General features: G+C 42.7%; 1 protein-coding gene across 1 annotated transcript in view; it reads right to left on the bottom strand.

The window, feature by feature from the left end:
* syt8 (synaptotagmin VIII) overlaps positions 1–16,233 on the bottom strand; it is a 79,126-nt gene extending 62,893 nt beyond the window's left edge. The window contains exon 1 of the mRNA XM_080190288.1: positions 16,102–16,233. The gene's annotated coding sequence lies outside the window, so the exon portion shown is untranslated. The remainder of the gene's footprint in view (positions 1–16,101) is intronic.
* Positions 16,234–18,581: the final 2,348 nt, after the last annotated feature.

Here is an 18,581-nt window from a genome sequence, read left to right as displayed (position 1 = left end):
CGACATGGATACCATCATCACACGTGAGAATACCATCCACCAGGTACATGGTAAATACTCTTGCAACTCGGCCAACATTGTCTACCTGATACGTTGCAAGAAAGGATGTCCCGAAGCATGGTACATTGGAGAGACCATGCAGACGCTACGACAACGGATGAATGAACATCGCTCGACAGTCACCAGGCAAGACTGTTCCCTTCCTGTTGGCGAACAATTCAGTGGTCACGGGCATTCAGCCTCTGACCTTCGGGTAAGCATTCTCCAAGGCGGCCTTCACAACACACGACAGCGCAGAGTCGCTGAACAGAGACTGATAGCCAAGTTCCGCACACATGAGGACGGTCTCAACAAGGATCTTGGGTTCATGTCACACTATCTGTAACCCCCGTGACTTGCCTGGGTTTGCAAAACCTCACTTACTGTACTGTCTGGAGACAATACACATCTCTTTAAACTGTGATCAGTGCTCCTACCACTCACATTGTCAGCCACTTCAGGTCTTGAACAGCAGGTTAGGTGTAAGGATTCGCATTTTAATCAGTAATCTCTAAACTGTCTGTGCTTTATATGCTCTGTCTGAGGCCAGAACTCTCCATTCACCTGACGAAGAGGGTAACCCCTCGAAAGCTTGTGAGAATATTATCAAATAAATAGGTTGGACTAAAACCTGGTGTTGTCAGACTTTTTACCAGGTTAGGAGTGCCAGATGCAGGCTTCTGATAGGAAGCATCTCACGCCCTTTAAAGGCACCCCCAAAAATTGCACAGCCTGGGGTTGGGGTAGGGAAGCCCAGAATACAGATCCACCCACAATTATTAAACTGCTCTAGTGTCAATCTGACTGGGTGAAAACTTGACCCAAGGGTCAGATAACTAAAAGTTTAGTCAAAGAGGAAGGTTTTAACAAATATAATAAATGAGAAGAGTGAGGTAGATAGGGACAGATATAGGAAAAGTACACCAGAGTTTAGGACCTTTACCTTTCATGGTATAGAGAGTAACATATAAGGACAAAGGATTATGTTGGATAACCGGAAGAATAAAGCAGGGATCAGTGGATTTTTTTTGAGCTGACAAGCTGTAACAAGTGGACTGCCACAAGGATCAGTGCTGGTTTCTCAATTATTTACAATCTATTCAATGATTTAGCTGAAGGAATCAGATATATGGAAGCTAAATTTACCAATGATACCAAGATATGTAGGAAAGTAAGTTGTCTGGAGGAAGTAAAGAGCAGGACTTCATAGCCTCGCTCAACCTGAGACCAGAAAAATCCTTGGAGCTATGAAACAGTAGTGATAACCACTGTGCCATTGTCCAGCCCCAAATAACGGCACCCAACGTGGGACACAAACTAATGACCCTGAGATTAAGAGTCTCATGCTCTACCGACTGAGTTAGGTGAGCAGATGAAACAAATACAATTGGGGGTGCTCAGGGACGAGAAACAGAAAAATATTGATATCACAGGACATTGTGGACTGGAGGGGTTAGCAGAGATAGGGGATGGAGGGGGTTAAAAATAAGGATGAGAATTTTAAAACAATGACATTTCTTGACCCCAGTGAATGAGACTTGGTGCTAGTTAAGATACAGCCAGCAGAATTTTGAATGACATCAGGTCTCTAAAGGGTAGAATGTGGACAAGCAGTCACAAGTGTGTTGGAATGGTCAAGTCTAGAGACAACAAATATAACAACCTTTTGAAAGTCTGAGCAGGATTTGAGCTGAGACAGGGCAAAGTCCCATCACCCTGATACCTTTTGGTAAATTGAACGAGGACAGGACTCACTCAGCTAATGGTAGGGCATTGGAAAGACTTACAGAGGAAAGAGATCGAGGGGTACAGGTTCATAGCTCCTTGAAAGTGGAGTGACAGGTGGACAGAGTGGTGAAGAAGGCATTCAGTATGCTTGGTTTCGTTAGTCACAACACTGAATACAGGAATTGGGACGTCTTGTTGAAGTTGTACAAGATGTTGGTAAGGCCACACTTGGAATAATGTGTACAGCTCTGGTCACTCTATTAAAGAAAGGATGTTATTAAACCAGAAAGAGAGCAGAAAAATTTACTAGGATGCAACCAGGACTTGATGGTTTGAGTTTCAGAAGAGGCTGGATAGACTGGGACTTTTTTCTCTGGAGTGTAGGAGGCTGATGGGGTGATCTTATAGAGGTCTATAAAATAATGAAGGGCACAGATCAGCTAGATAGTCAATATCTTTTCCCGAAAGTAGGGAGTCTAAAACTAGAGGGCATAGGTTTAGGTGAAGGGGAAGAGATGTAAAAGTTTCCAGAGGGGCAATCCTTTTCTCACAGAGGGTGGTGAGTGAGAACAAGCTGCCAGAGGTATTAGTAGAGAAGGGTACAATTCTGTCTTTTAAAAAGCATTTAGACAGTTACAAAGGGTACAGAGGGATATGGGCCAAATGCAGGCAAGTGGGACTAGCTTAGATTTTTGAAAAAAAAGGGGCAGCATGGACAAGTTGAACCAAGGGCCTGTTTCCATGCTGGAAATCTCACCCTATGACTCTAAAGTCAGGTGATACTATGGAAGTAGAAATAGGCAGTCCTTCATGATACAAGTATAACATCAGAAGCTCATCTCGAGACACGTGATATCCAAATTGTGAACAGACTAGCTTAACTTCAGAGTGTTTTCAGGGCATGGGAGGGGGTCAGGGAACAGGGAAGCAGAGACTGAAAACAATGGTTCCATCTTCTTTCCTACTCTTTTTAATCTTTGCTTTATGGACCTTGAAGCTTCATCTAGTTCTTTTCTTAATAAATCCTTGCCCTTTCTAAACAGCAATTACTGAATCACGGCATTAATTTACAACTGTTAGCAAAACAAACACACTTCGCCAACAGTGAGCAGAGACCATGTGTATCAAGAGGTAAATATATGAGACCTAACACAGCTGGCTCAGGTGGTCATTGGAATTTTCCCATCTTTCCCAGCTTTTCCCTATATATTCCATGCCTATTTACTCTGTCTTTCCTTTCCTGAGCGCTGGAATTCTACTGTCCAGCCCGCCACGGAATTGGAGCGAGTGAGGGGCAGACAATGGAAATGTCTGTTGACCTTGGGTGGGAATTTCCGGTCTTGCTTGAGATGTTCAGATATGAAATCCAAGCATAGTTGTGAAAACATTAAGCAAATGACCGTTTGAAGATTACAGTGTAGCAGTTAGAATCGCATTGATACAAGATCTTCCTGTGAACTATGTTTTTTCCCTATATTCTGTAATAGGAAAAGGGAATGGTTATCAGAAAATGTGGTGTTTTGTATGTCATACCACGTTCCTAGTGAGTGTGAGCTCTAATCACAAAACTAGTGTTGATCTGGGACTAGTTTGACACACACTTGAGGAGCCATAAGATAAATGATATATGGGCAATTGAAATATTGGACAGTAGGGGTAACGCTTTTCTGACTGGAGATTATGCAAGTTTTGGGACAGAAGAGAGGAATTTTCAACCTGTGTTTCACTGAGATAGAGGAATCAGGATTGGGAATTATACCTTGCTTGTATAGTGTATTTGGAAAAGATAGAGAGGGAAGTGAAGGTGGACTAGCTGTACTTATTAGAATTAACATAATGACAGTGGAAAAATGTGACACAGCTATCAGCAACAAATTGAATTCCTGTGGATAGAGGTAAAAGATTAGATGAATCACACCAATTAAAGGTTAGCCACAGAACACATAATAATGATAGGGAGGTGGAGGGAAAAAAATGCAAAAAGATTGAAGCAAGTCAGAAAAAATGTCAAGGGGGCTTCAACTATACTGGATTGATTAAAACAGGCTTCCAATATTAAGCATGGTAAGCTTGAAACCAACAACAGACAGCCACAAATTTGATATAGGAGAAAATAGAATACAAAAGTAAACAAGCAGGAGGTATTAAAACAGATTGTAAAAGGTTCTGCTAGTATGTAAAAAGGAAGAGAGTGGTAGAAGTTAACATGGGTCCTTTAGAGGCGCAAACAAAATGACAAAGATGTTGAACAGTAGAAGAAACACAATCGTACCAGAAATAGTTGGGAACCAAGGATCTAATGAGAGTGTGGAATTTAAAGCTATTAGCATTGGTAAAGAAGGGTTATTGGAGAAATTATTGGGCCTAAAAGGCAACAAATGGACCTGATGGCTGACATTCTCCAGTTTACAAAGTGCAGTTGCAGAGATAGACAGAGTGGATGCATTGATTGGAATCTGTCAAAATTCCCTGTTCAAATGCTGGAACGGTTCTAATTGCTAAGTAATTATCACAAATATAACTCTTCAAGAAAGAAAGGAGAGAGGGAGAAAATTGGCAACTACAGTTAGCCTAATATCAATCATCAGGTAAATGCTGGAATCCAGTATTAAGGGACTAGTAACAGGGCACTTAAAAAAATCATAGGTAGAGTTCACATGGGGATGAATTTTACAAGTCCCAGGAAGGTGAACTTGGAGGGTGAGTGGGGAGGAGAGATGGGGGGCATGGGGCATGGTTTTATGAAAGGGAAATTATGTTTGACAAATCTACTTGAGCTTTTAGTTAATGTATCAAGCAGGCTAGACAAAGGGATACCAATGGAATAGTACATTGGGATATTTCAAAAGACATTTGATTAAGTCTTATAGAAAAGATTGTTGAATGAGGAAGGACTCATGGGGTTAGAATGGTACATTAGCATGAACATTAGACATCAGTTGAGGGATAAAGGATTAAGGAATAAACAGCTCATTTTCAGGTTGTCTCGAGAATCAATGCTGGGGTCTCTGCATTTACAATCTATATTAATAATTTCAATGAAGGGACCAAATGTAATATATGCAAGTTTGCTGATGATACAAAGCTTGGCAGAAAGTAAATTGGGAGTAGAGCACAGAGGGTGGAATCTTCATTGTAGTCCCTGATGGAAGCAGGATCATTTGCAGGAATTTGATTTACTGAATTAGTGTGCTTAGCATTGGCATTATCCTCATATCACTGGAATCAAGGAGGGCAAGTGGGATAACATGCTGCAGTGAATGGAGTTTTGGCTGAGTGTCAAATTCTCCATTCTCACTGGCAGTGGGCAGGTATGGATGAGATCAGAGAATCCTGTCTATGATCTTTCCTGAGGGCAGGAGGAAGAGAAGAACCTTTCCATCCAAGCCAGTGTGGATGGAAGTGACTGAGGAGGTTTGATGCCTCCACACTTAGCAACATTACATGAATACACAGGAGAACATTACCACATTCAGGGGGCAAATGCCACCCTCTGACTTTCTGTATTTTCCTGCACAGCATTGCTCAGAACAACACACAAAAGGGGGCACTGGAGAGGATGCAGAAAATATTTAGAAGAATGGCACCAGAAATGTGAGGTTATATCAAGTATGTGGAACACTACCAGCTGAAAGTTCCCCTCCATGCCATCCACCATCCTGACTTGGAAATATACCACCATTCCTTCATTGTTGCTGGGTTTAAATCCTGGAACTCCTTCCCTAACAGCAGCATGGGTGTACCTACACCACACATTCTGCAGCAGTTCAAGAAAGCAGCTCATTATCACTTTCTCAAGGGCAATTAGGGATGGACAACAAGTGTTAGCCTTGTCAGCAACACCCACATCCCATGAATGAATTTAAAAAATAACCTAACAGGGGAAAAAGTGAACAGGCTACATTTCTGTTCTCTTGAAAAGAGATGAATGACCAAACAGTCTTTAAAATTGTAAAAGGTTTTCTACTTGCTTGAAAGGACAAAGCTGTATGAGGTACCCAGAATCCAACAGGAAATTCAAAACAAACTTCCAAAGCCAGAGGGTGTTGAAAATGTGAAACTCAATGCCAGATAGAGTGCTTGAGGTGAATAATGCAGATGCATTCAAGGGGAGGTGTTTCAGATGAAATTAAATTAATTGCTTCTCTTCCAGGATAAATCACAGAACTTCCCTCCCACAATGTTTCCTGCTCCATTGAAACCACAAGCTGTTAAAAGTCAAAGTTGGCATCAATTAAGCACTATAGTTTCACTTGCTCCATCATCTCTCCTACTCTTTACAATCTTTCCATTATGAGTCATGGACCTCCACCTCGAATTCCCAATAAAAAAATTCCTTGCTGTTTCTAAGTAATGGCTGGGATTCCTCGATCTTGTTTACTCCGCCACTGCTGTTAGCAAGAACAGAGAATATGGTGCTCAGCCAAAATGCCATTCCTTGCAATGGGACGGGGGGAGTTCTGGTCAATAATTTAATTGAGTTAAAGTGTTTAATTTCTCTGTGCCTCCTGATAAATGGCATATTGTTTTTAAAGCCTTGTCCTGAATTCCTGAATGCCTCTACTTTCTCAGAAGACTAAGGAAATTTGGCATATCAGCTGAGACTCTCACCAACTTTTACATGTGCATCACAGAAAGCATTCTTTCTAGTTGTATCACAGCTTGATATAGCTCCTGCTCTCGTGAATGTAGTCCAATCCATCAGGCAAACCAGCCTCCCATCCATTGACTCTGTCTACACTTCCCGCTGCCATGGCAAAGCAGCCAGCATAATGAAGGACATCAGGCACTCCAGACATTCTCTTTTCCACCTTCTTCCATCGGGAAAAAGATACAGAAGTCTGAGGTCACGCACCAGCTGACTCAAGAACAGCTTCTTCCCTGCTGCTGCCAGTCTTTGAATAGACATACCTTGTATTAAGTTGATCTTTCTCTACACCCTAGCTATGACTGTAACACTACATTCTGCACTCTCTCGTTTCCTTCTCCATGAACGATATGTTTTGTCTGCAGAGCGTGCAAGAAACAACACTTTTCACTTGTCACATGTCATATTAAGACATTCTGTAGAGGGCAGAACAGTTGAATGTTATTCATGCTGCACTGACATCAAGTATAGGATTTTTTAAAAATTTTTACTCTATTTTTAAAGTTACAAAACCAATGCTTAGAACGGACCAGGCAATTCCATATCCATTCCTTTCTTGTTCCAAAAACCAAATTCAAAATCCAACTGAATCTAATTCAAGGTCCCCAAAATTTAAATCTTTAAACTTGTGAGATATTTTCTCAAGACTCCTTTTCCATTCATATATGTTACTGGCAAAACCAACTAATATTACAGCCTTCATTGGGATGGCAGATATTGGCATTGTCTTCAATGACTAGCAAAACTGAGAAAAACCCTCCCTACTCTTTACGTTTTCTTTCTGTGTACATACACAGCAGTGAACACATCAAGAAAGATAATGGAAAATATTTATTTCTGTCAAACTCCAACTTTCTCTGTTCCAAAAGACTTGCTGGGTGAACGTTTCTCTGGTAAGTTATTGAAGTGGGCACTTTTTGTATGGGAGCTTGATTAACCAGTGTTCACAAGCAATTCAACTGTGGAATGATTCACAGATAATCCCAATCTTCTCCTCACCTGATATTCACACATCTACACTTCCCATCAAAGATCACCAATGAGCAAGTAAAAGTAGGAATCCTGAATAATTTCCCCTCCTTTATTCAGAGGTGCTGAAGCGAATATTGCTGCCTTTCTTGAATGACCTATCCAACTGGACAGAACCTAATCTCTTCATTCAGTATAAGTTTTTGTTTTCCCTTTATATCAGTGCTCTTGCAAATTGTCCTGATGAATGCATAACAAAAAGCTTTGACATGTCTCTTTCTTTAGCAGTAAAAAATACAGTTAATTCATTTTGATTATACATCCAGTTGGTCAGCGAGTAATATCAATCAACAAATGGGAAAATGTCCATAATATCTTTAGATAGGTCATAGCCGTAATTAGTGGTGCTCAGTTCTCATTGATTTTGCAGACGTACACGTTCCCAATTTTTTTAGGATGAAATGCTAAAACCTGGAGCAGTATACTTGCCTTCACACAAGGCTCATTCAGATGAATTTACCATCAGCAATCACTTTTTCTCCCTCTCTAAGTGCATCTGTGGCTCTCACACTCAGGACGAAAAGGAGAGCAAATGTATAATACTTTCTTCTCCCTCTCACTCTACCGTTGTGTGTGTCTGTAGCTCTCTCTCTCTCTCTCTCCCTTTATTCCTGAGTATGTCTGCAATGTTTTATTTTCTGACTTACTCTATCCCTCTAGAGTTGTGCTTCTCTGTCCCCATCCCTCTGTATGTTCTCGGTTGTCTTTCTCTCTATCTATCCCCATACTGAAGGCAACCAGTTACTATTCACACTGGCAGACAGTAATTGTGCATGTGTGCCTGTCACTCTCTCTCTGTCCCAATATATCTACGGTCTTCTTTTGGATGGGAGTAAGACCTTCTTTGGGCCTGATTTTCCATCAAGCTGCGCACGTTGGTAAAGTCAGATGTGAGGTAAGTAGCACGCTCCATGCTCCAAATGCATTTGCACACATTTAAATGGACTTAGAGGGGGCTGCATGCCCAACCTTACCAGCACTTCCGCATTTACCACTGTGTTCGCCCATTCAGATTCATCGCGAAACAGATATGCTCTACAACAGTGCGATTCGGGCACTCCAGCCAGTGAGGAGGTAAGTGCCGAGCATCCGATGGCTCTGTGCTTTAGATTGGTGTGGGGAGGAAGGGGGATCTGCTTCCACTCTGCCTGTGATCAGTGAGGGGGAAGGGGGTGTCCACTGCCACTCTGCCTGAAATTGGTTTGGGGGGGGGGTGCGGTGTGCTGCGATCAGTCTGCATGGCAGGTGGGTGGGGGGGATAAGGGGGTCAGTAATGTTGTGTGGGTGGTGCAATGTCTGTGGGAGCCAGGGAGAGAGGCATTACCTAGCCTGGGGAGCCGCATTCTATTTTTTTTTTCTGTGCATGAGCAGTTGGAGGCACCGATCGGAGCTGCAGGATTCCGGGTGTGTTAAGCCCCGCTCACAGGGTGTGTAGAGTAATTTGGAATTGCTGATATTTTTTCAGGCAGAGTGTATATGGGTCTAAAAGTCAAATCTGAGACACTCCCAGTTTCAAGTCCGCCCAGCACTTAGAATCAAAATGGTAAATTAGGGCCCTTTATCTTGATCTCTGTGGCCGTGCCTCTGTATTTCACATTGCTCTCTCTCCCTCTGCATGTGTATCTATTTTCTTTTCTCTGTGTTTCAGTGATGTTCTCCCTCTCTCTTCCACTATCTTCTTGGGTGTAATTATATTCCCCTCTTTCTTTCTCTTGCCTGTCCCTATGTGTACCCGTGTGGTTCCCTTTGACCATCGCATGATAGAATCCTTACAGTGCAGAACCCCGGCCCTATACCCATGTATTTATCCTGCTAATCCTCCTGACACTAAGGGTCAATTTACCATGGCAAATCAACCTAACCCACACACCTTTAGAATGTGGGAGGAAACCGGAGCACCCAGAGGAAATTGCCACAGACATGGGGAGAATGTGAAAACTCCAGACAGTCACCCGAGGCCAGAATTGAACCTAGGTCCCTGGCACTGCGAGGCAACTGTACCATCCACTGTACCACCATGCCACACAATGATCTGGCATCAATACTGGCTTGTGACCAAGATGCCCAGTAATTAAACCAAAATTGCTGCATTTTATGTGCTGAAACTCACTGATCAATGTACAATTGTGACTGGTTAATGATTCCTATTACTATTAACATTTTTCGTGCTGACGTTTGGTTCGGCATCTCACATGTTGTCATACTATAAAAGAAAGCTTGAACCTTCAAATCTCTTATAAGACAAAAGTAAGTCTCAGAATTATAAGAGATTAAACTAACTTAGACAAGGTAAAAAGTCTCACAATACCAGGTTAAAGTCCAACAGGTTTATTTGGAATCACAAACTTTCAGCATCCTGTTCCTTCATCAGGTTCGAGTTTAACCTGGTGTTGTGAGACTTCCTATTGTGCCCAACCCAGTCCGACACTGGCATCTCCACATCATAACTTAGACAAGATTAATTACTGAATCAATACATACAGCATTTCACAAGCTGTCAAGGTGAAGAAGGTGGGAACCAGAATCAGGTGAAGAGGAGGCAGCATTGCTGTTGCACAATCAAACAATTCACCTTGAAACGGTTTAAAATTGTTGTACAGGGTTCCCATTGAGTATTCCGTAATAGAGCCGTGGTTTCTATCCGCAAAAGAATGAGCAGGAAGGTTGTGAGGAACCTCACTTGAAGTGTTTTTTTTTCAATTGCTGCAATTCACATAACAGCTTTGTTTTTTTGCCATCTCAAAGAGCAATCAACTTAGACCTTGAAGACAGAACTTGTTGTGTCTTCACACCCCTCTTCCCTTTTTCATTTGAGCCAGCATCAGCTTCTTTCTGAGAGTTTGTTTTTAGGTTCATATGTTCAGATTCTACACAATATCTGGAATTAAGAATCTACTAATGACCGCAAAACCATTGTTGATTGTCAGAAAAATCCATTTGGTTCACTAATGTCCTTTAGGGATGGGAATCTGCCATCCTTACCTGGTCTGGCCTACTTGTGACTCCAGAGGCACAGCAATGTGGTTGACTTTCAACTACCCTCTGAAATGACCAAGCAAGCCACTCTGTTCAAGAGCAATTAGGAATGGGTAATAAATGCTGGCCCAGCCAGCGTCGTCCACATCCCACGAATGAATAAATAAAAAGATATATTGATAGTAGGGAACATGACAATCCAAAAGCCAGATTTTTTATCGGTCCTAATTATTCAGGTTTGCTGCTCTTGGACCTAACACTTCTCCAATTGAACTTGCTATTTCCCAATGCCAGTTGCTTTAGTACACAGTTCTCAGGAACCCCATCATTGATACTGATTGTTTTAAATGCTTGGTTAACATCTGGAATTGCGGGTACTGACTCACTTATTAAAATAGCTTTCAGTTCCAGTAACCAGTACCATCTTGAGCTGGGCCCCTTTCTTACGGTGAACCTTGCTCTCCCACAATGCAACATTCTCTGACATGAATATGCTTTCACATGATGCCAATCTATCTGAATTTCCCACATTTCTCACTGCACCCTCCTTGAGTGACTACCCAAGCTAACCACAGGCATACTGAATGATTAAAGAAGAATTATCTTTTAAAAAGTACAAGAAAAGACAATGGCTGGAATTTTACTGCCCCATACTCCACAGGAATCAGAGTGGACCTTGGATGGGATATAAAGGTTTCACGATAAGCGAGGCCATGAAATTCCACCCAATGATCCAAATTGGTAGTAGGCTGTTCACTGAATTTAAAAGTTAGGCTGCACCTCATTAGTAACAGCCCACCCTCATAAGGCAACATCCCTAATGTCTAGCACCATAAAATCTGGCCCAGATTCAGGAGGAGAATAACTATATGCTGAAGCAACAGCTAATAGAGCCTAGGAAATCTCCACCTTTGTAACTCTGAATGGGTGATACCATTGTAAAATCATCACATTTGGACTCAGAAATGTCCCAGCCACTTTCCAAAGACAGATAAACCAGGTAATGGCAGGCTTATCCACTTAATGAACCCGTTTGTGTATATGTGGAGCCTGAGAACCTCACTTAGAACAACTGGGTGCCCTCTTCCAGAAATTACACTTGGCCAACCTAGTAGTCAAACTCAGTAATGCTCAGGTGACCTCCCTCAACACATAGTGGATCAAAAGCAAATATTGCCCAGAGCTGCAAATATACATGCAGTAAAATCATTCCCCATTACCATAACAAAATTCTTAGGGATGTGTGGGCTCTACTGCAACCTTGTCCGAAGCTCCAGCACGGTAGTTGCCACACTGACAGACCTACTACAGAAAGAAACAAGGTAGCATGGACTAAGAAATGACAGCCAGCTTTCAAAAAGCTGAAAGCTATTTTAATAAATGAACCAGTTCCAGCAACTCCAGATGTTAACCAAGTATCCTTCGAAACTAGTGATCATGGGGGGAAGAAGCTGTCCTCTACCAGGAGTCCAAATCAGGAGTAGAAAAACCAATTGAGTACTTCTCCAAACTAAGAGCTAAAAAGTGTCTTTAACAAAGTACAGACCAGAACCAATCAACTCCAGAATTCTACAGGAAATCAGTTAACTGAAAACGGCCACAACGTTCAACAATCTACATCTCAAAGACCAGCAAACAACTGAATCATATATTGGTGGCACAGTGGCTAGCATTAGTGTCTCACAGTGCCACAGATTCAGGTTCAATTCCAGCCTCAGATGATTGTCTGTGTGGAGATTGCATATTCTCTCCATGTCTACGTCGATTTCCTCCGGGTGCTCCAGTTTCCACCCAAAGATGTATAGGTGAGGTGGATTGATCATGTTAAATTTTCTCTTAGTGGCCAAAGATGTGTAGATTAATGGGGTAAACACATGGGATTATTGGGATAGAGCATGGGTGGTTCTGTCAGAGGATCGGTGCATATGTGATGGGCCGAATGGCCTTCTTCAGCAGTGTAGGAATGTTATGATTTTATTGGACTCTAACTTTCTTAATTCTGATATGTGTGTGTATGTTATTGCATTTCATTATCTTTTTCCTGGGTTTACTAACTCATAAACTCATTCTTTCTTTGCCTCAAGAAAATCTAGTTTCATTGGATCCTTATTTACAAATAAATACATTTGATTTGGTGGAGGCATTTACTGGGAAAATAAATTTTAACACTTTGGTTGAGACCAAACAAGGGGGTTGAATAGAAGGGGAGCCAGCTCACTACTCCTCACTCAGCCTAATAACACAAACTAATCATTTGACCTAATTGGTCTATGCAGGTGTTTAAGCTCCACATAGACCATTTAATACAAGCTTATCCCTACCAGCTTATCCCTCTTCACTCATATGGACAGCTTCCTCCTAAATGCTATTCTCCTCAACATTTCATGTGGTGACAAGTTCCACGTTCTCATCACTCCCTATGTGAGGACATTTCTCCTAACTTCTCTCATGGATTTAGTAGTAACTATCTTACATTTCTGGTCCCTAGTTTTAGAGTCACTCATATGTGGAAATATTGTCTCTTCATCTATCTTGTCAAACTCCTTCCTAATTTCAAAGGCATCAATTACATCACTCCTAACCTCCATCGGTTCTACTTTATATCCACTTTTACCTGAAAATTGCATTTTGACCAGACTCCACATCAACAGTTTCTCCAGAAACTGACATTTCTCCTAAATTCTCCATTGGAATTGGTAGAAACTAGCTGAGAGAAATAATCCCAGCCTCTATATGGTTACAAGATTACCATAATTCTGTGCACATGGAGTCAGCTCTAAATTCAGTCTTCAGGTTAAAGTAGGTGAGAGGCAGGAACAACAAAAGTAAGTCTGATGCTGAACGCCAGAGGTGGAGTGTAGAATGGGTACAAGGAAGATGATAGTGTGGGGTTAGAAACAAGAGAAGAAAGAGTGGGTGGAATCTTCCAATCATATTTCAATGTATTGGTTTCAGTGAGAGACCAGAGATGTTGCTCACCAGCTGCACAGCCAAGTTTTCTCTCCTCTAGATTCTCTAGCACTCTGTACACAGAGGACTTGAGGACATGGTTTCTGCCATCACTCTGGCAGGACAGGGTCTGAGAGAGTCAGCAAACACCATTCTCAGAGCGGTCAGGGCACCATCCTTAAACCATAAACGTAACCCCCAACCTTCTCACAAGCACCAGGACAACCCCCTCCCCCCACCCCACACACACATAAGGAAACCACCCACCCCCCCTCGCCTGCCCCCACCAATTCCCAGTTGGAATTGCCATGGAAGGCAGTGCCAAGGTACTGCCCGGGCATGCCCTTGTCACCTGGGCATCTGGGGACAATATTCACATTTGCGCCCTCCCTTCCGCTCCCCCCCCCTCCCCCCGCCCCCCCGCAACTCATGACAGGTTCCGATTTAGCTAAAGCTGTTGTAAATCTCGCCAATATTATATTGGTGAGATTTACAATATTGGTGAGGCGGTTGGGGGGGTGGGGTGGGATTTCCCTCCTCTGGGGAAAATGCATAGATAAACTTGTTAAATGTATTTAAATGGGGTTCCTGCCTTCCGTGGGGGAAACCTTGTTGTGTCACTGGCAAAGTGGGGGGTTGGGGGGGGGGGGTGCGGGGGTAAGATCTAAGAATGAGATCTCTCCACCGAGCTTCTCGTTCCCGCTGTCCCATGGGATTTTCCACCAGCAGCACCATTTTCACCCACAGCGAACGTCAACTGAAACTCCCTTCCCAATAAAGAGGAGGAGAGTTAACTGCCAGTGGGCATCAGAAAATCAAAGGCTGCCAGAGAGGGGCTGGGGATCAGGGATTATGGGGAAAAGGCAGGAGAATGGCGATGAGAAAAGTATCAGCCATGATTGAATGGCAGAGTAGATTCGATGGGCTGAGTGGCCTAATTCTGCTCGTATAACTTATAACCTTATGGCTTATGATCTTTATGGAACTCAGATCTAAAACCATACTGGTGGAACAAGTAACACCAGTACGGTAAGTTCAACCAGGATATAGCTGAGGAGTGAGAATGCAAGAACCTGGAAGGAAATGGGCCATTTTGGGCCAATTAGCCTGTTACTGTGCTATAAATCCTACATCTCTCTGAACTTTCTCAATCAACCTATTCGTTCTATCTACATTTTCAGTTCCCTTGCATCCCAGTGTCATTCACAGATTCACTTCTATTAATAATTCTATTAATTAGAATTCTATAGAACTACCAACATCCAAATCATTTATGAAGATCACAAACAGTAATGGTCCCAACATAGTTCTCTACAGGACTCAATTGTGACTTGGCTGGTTGTAGATTTAATCCCTTTGGAGGTGACATGTTACCTATGAGATTGCAAAAAAAAAGTCCTATCCAGCATATCTGCCTGCCAAGTTTACATGATAAGATCTTTGCTAATGTTTAAGTAAATATACAAAAGAAACCTATTTGCTTGCATTGTGCGTAAAATGAATGCACGCTGCAAAACTGGAGTTGCCATTGCCACACCTGTGAGTAAGCACAGATTGCCATCAGGGAATCCTGCTCTAAAGTGCAACCTATTGCCATTGTTTGTGCAGCATTGGATGGCCTCTGGTAAAGCAAGACCTTGGTTTTTTACCATTTACTTTCCTCCCTCCCTTCCCAGGCATAGGGTAAAGGATTGATCAGGTTTTCAATTTCTAATCGTCATACAGTGACAGAATGACTGATTGACTGAATTACTGAGCGATTTATTTCCTCTACTGCCCTATCTGCAGCAACAAAAGAGGAATGTTTCCAATGGACTAAGTTACATTTCTGTGTTCGTAGGTTAGAGAGGAGAGAGATCGGGGACTGGAACTCTACCATCTCGCCTGCCACGCAGTCGAAGCGGGCGAAGGTCCGACAATGGAAATCTCCGTTGACCTCAGACAGGAATTTCCAGTCCTGCTCAAGTGAAGCCGTAAAATCCCACCCCTGAATGGGGCGGCACAGTGGTTAGCACTGCTGCTTCACAGCTCCAGGGACCTGGGTTCAATTCCCAGCTTGGGTCACTGTCTGTGTGGAGTTTGCACATTTTCCCCGTGTCTGCGTGGGTTTCTTCTGGGTGCTCCAATTTCCTCCCACAGCCCAAAGATGTGTGGGTTAGGTTGATTGACCATGCTTAAATGCCCCTTAGAGTCCTAAGATGCGTAGTTTAGAGGGATTAGCGGGTAAAATATGTAAGGGTATAGAGGTAGGGCCTGGGTGGGATTGTGGTTGGTGCAGACTCGATGGGCTGAAGGGCCTCTTCCTGCACTGTAGGGTTTCTATGATTCTATGATTTAAACCTCCAATTGTTATCCACAAATTTGCTCAAAAAAGCATATTCTTGGTCATTGAGAGAAAGCTGCAATATGCCGTTCCCTCCATGGTCAAGTAATTAAAGCTCACAATTATGGAATTCATCATAGAATTCATAGAAACCCTACAGTATAGAAAAAGGCCATTCAGCCTTGAATTGATGGGCAAAATACTGGAGGGCAGTAAGCGTCTGTAGAATGGCATCCCAGTGAAACAGAAAGAGAGGAAATTGAAGCTTTAAAACTGTAAACATGACAAAGCACAGAGAGCTACCAGTCCATAATCTCCTTAACTACCACTGAAAACACAGAGACATTTCAGCTGCAGGGTTACTCAGGAGTTAACATAAGTAGTAGACTTTATTTGCAGTGACTCTCACCTTCTTTGATGGGAGAATATCAGTCAGGACCTCACCAGCCTGATCCTTCTAGCTCACTGCTGCCTGCTCCTTCATTGTCAGTGGCATTTCTGTCAGTATGAAAATCAGTGGCTGTAAAAGACGCCAGACTAGCTTTTCTTCTTGTAATGTGAAGAAATTTGATGCTTATAGCTGGCCACACCTAAATGACGAAAGCACACCTGCACCAGAGAGGAAACACCCACAACCTCAGCCACATTCCTCTCCCTGTCTCCACAACAAGTAAGTGGAAAAATCCCACTGAATCTTTTGTCTTAGTCAGAAGAGGAACTTGGGCATTTTGCCTGTACACAAATCTCCTTCAAACAACAGGCATAAGGGAAATGTGGTTAGATGGCTTCTACATTCAGTACAGCACAGTTGAATTGATAAATCTAGTTGGCAATGTTTGTTTAGTGGTGGTTTTTATTTCAGTATTGTGGCCTGAAGGACACTGTTATGGGTCTGTATCAGAGGGAACATTAGATGGAAGTTTATTGGTGATTGGAGAGCTGAGGTTGCTTTCACAGTGACTGCGGTTGGAAAAGTTGATGATGGACTGCCAGGAGATGTGTTGGTACCTCCTCCCTTCCTAATTCCTCTTTCTCTTCCGCCTCCCGCTCCTCGATTATCACCCTACAGCTGGTGGCAAGAGCTATTGCCTTTACGATGTTGAGGTTGTAAGGTATTCAGAAACTTGCCACAGGCTCCAAATATTGCAGGGAGTAAATTGAGCCTCTACTCTCTGGAATCCCCCTTTGCTGGAGAATTCTAAATCATGGGGCACAGTCTCAAGATAAATGACTGTATTGCAAAGAAATTTCTTCTCTCAGAGGGCCATGGATCATTGGAATTATTCATCACAGAGAACTGTGGATGTTCCATTGTTGAGTATAGTTAAGACTGAATTCAATAGATTTTTGGTCTCACAGGGAAACAAGAGATATGAGGACTGGGCTGGAAGGTGGAAATTAGGCAGAAGACCAGCCTTAATTTTACAGAATAGTAGAGCAGGTTCAAGGAGCTGTACAGTCAGCTCCTGCTGCTATTTCTTAAGTTCCACCAGAGCATTGCATGAAGCATTTCTTAAGCAGCCTAATTGTCTGCTCAATCTTGTTCTATGTGGTAGAAAGACATATCTGGAATTCCCTCCCTAATGACCCTATGGGTGTACCTACACCACAGAGACTGCAACAGTTCAAGAAGGTGGCTCCTCACCACTTTCCTCAAGGGCAATTAGGGATGGGGAATAATTTGTTCACATTTCATGAAGGATTAATAAAAAAAAATGCTTTCATGCTGCCCACAAGGGTCATCACCATGCAATCAGTGGATAGCCCTTTTCAGTGGCTCAAATGTGGGTAAGAGTCAGACAGCTGCAGAATGAATGAATCTTGACTGGATGCCAGGATAACAAGCAGTAACCTACATGACATACCATGTATGGTCATACACCAGCCAGGCATTAAGGATGTGGCATCCCTTTCAGTTGCACTACATTGCAGTACTGGCATGTAGAACCCACACACTGTTGTGTGTTCAGTCAATAAAAGTCTGCACCATGAAGGTGACTGCAATCCTCTTGAAGCCATTTTCTTACTCCATCTGCCTCTCTCTGGCAAGACAGAATGAAGTATATTCAGATATCTAGAATACAGAGGTTCAGTGCCCTCCCATGTACAACAATGGATGGTGATACAGGAGATGTTGCAAATATCGTTAGCTCAAGTCTGGGAGAAAGCCACAAGAAAGGTTCACAGCCACAGTTAACCTCACATCCACTGGCAATGCTGCTCTCACCCTGCTCTGAGGCTGCAGTTGAGGCTGCAGCACATCACAGGTTTAATTGAGGATCAAAGTGGTGATGTCTGACAACACTGTTCCTCCCTGAGGTGCAGATAGGAGAATTGTCCTCTGAATACCCTGGATGGATATGGCCTGCTGACAAGACCTCTTCCCTTCCTTCTCCTTCTCCCTATTCCAGTAGCTTATCCTACTCTGTGTCACCCCTGTTCATTCTCCCTTTCATGCTGCAGGCCAAGGAGATGCAAATTACTGCACCCGTTACAGCACCCATGTCTGGGAGCAAGTGGCTTGTGCAGAATCCTTAAAGTCAGGGTAAAATCAGCATGTGCTACACTACTCAGCAAATTTAACCAGCTCAAACCATCAAACACTGTTACAATTGCAGGAGGAGCCATTGGAAATCAATCAGAATAACATGGATGCAGCTAACAATCCGTTTAAATTGCTTTGGGGGTCAGTGATTAAGTAATCCTTTATGCTGCTGAACACACATTCAGCTGTGCATGTTTAAAAGATGATGTTAACTGCAGCAGTAGGCTCCAAAATGGCACTGCTGGCATCTGACAAGACAATTTGCCTACTCTATATAATTCCAGAAACCTCCTTCTAGAACGCTAATGGAAGCGTTTTTATCTCTATCACTCCTGTTCAGATTA

Source organism: Carcharhinus amblyrhynchos, chromosome 6 (genome assembly GCF_965287045.1).
Source record: "Carcharhinus amblyrhynchos chromosome 6, sCarAmb.v2.hapA, whole genome shotgun sequence".
Taxonomy (NCBI): domain Eukaryota; kingdom Metazoa; phylum Chordata; class Chondrichthyes; order Carcharhiniformes; family Carcharhinidae; genus Carcharhinus; species Carcharhinus amblyrhynchos.
This window is presented reverse-complemented; position numbering and strand designations above follow the sequence as displayed.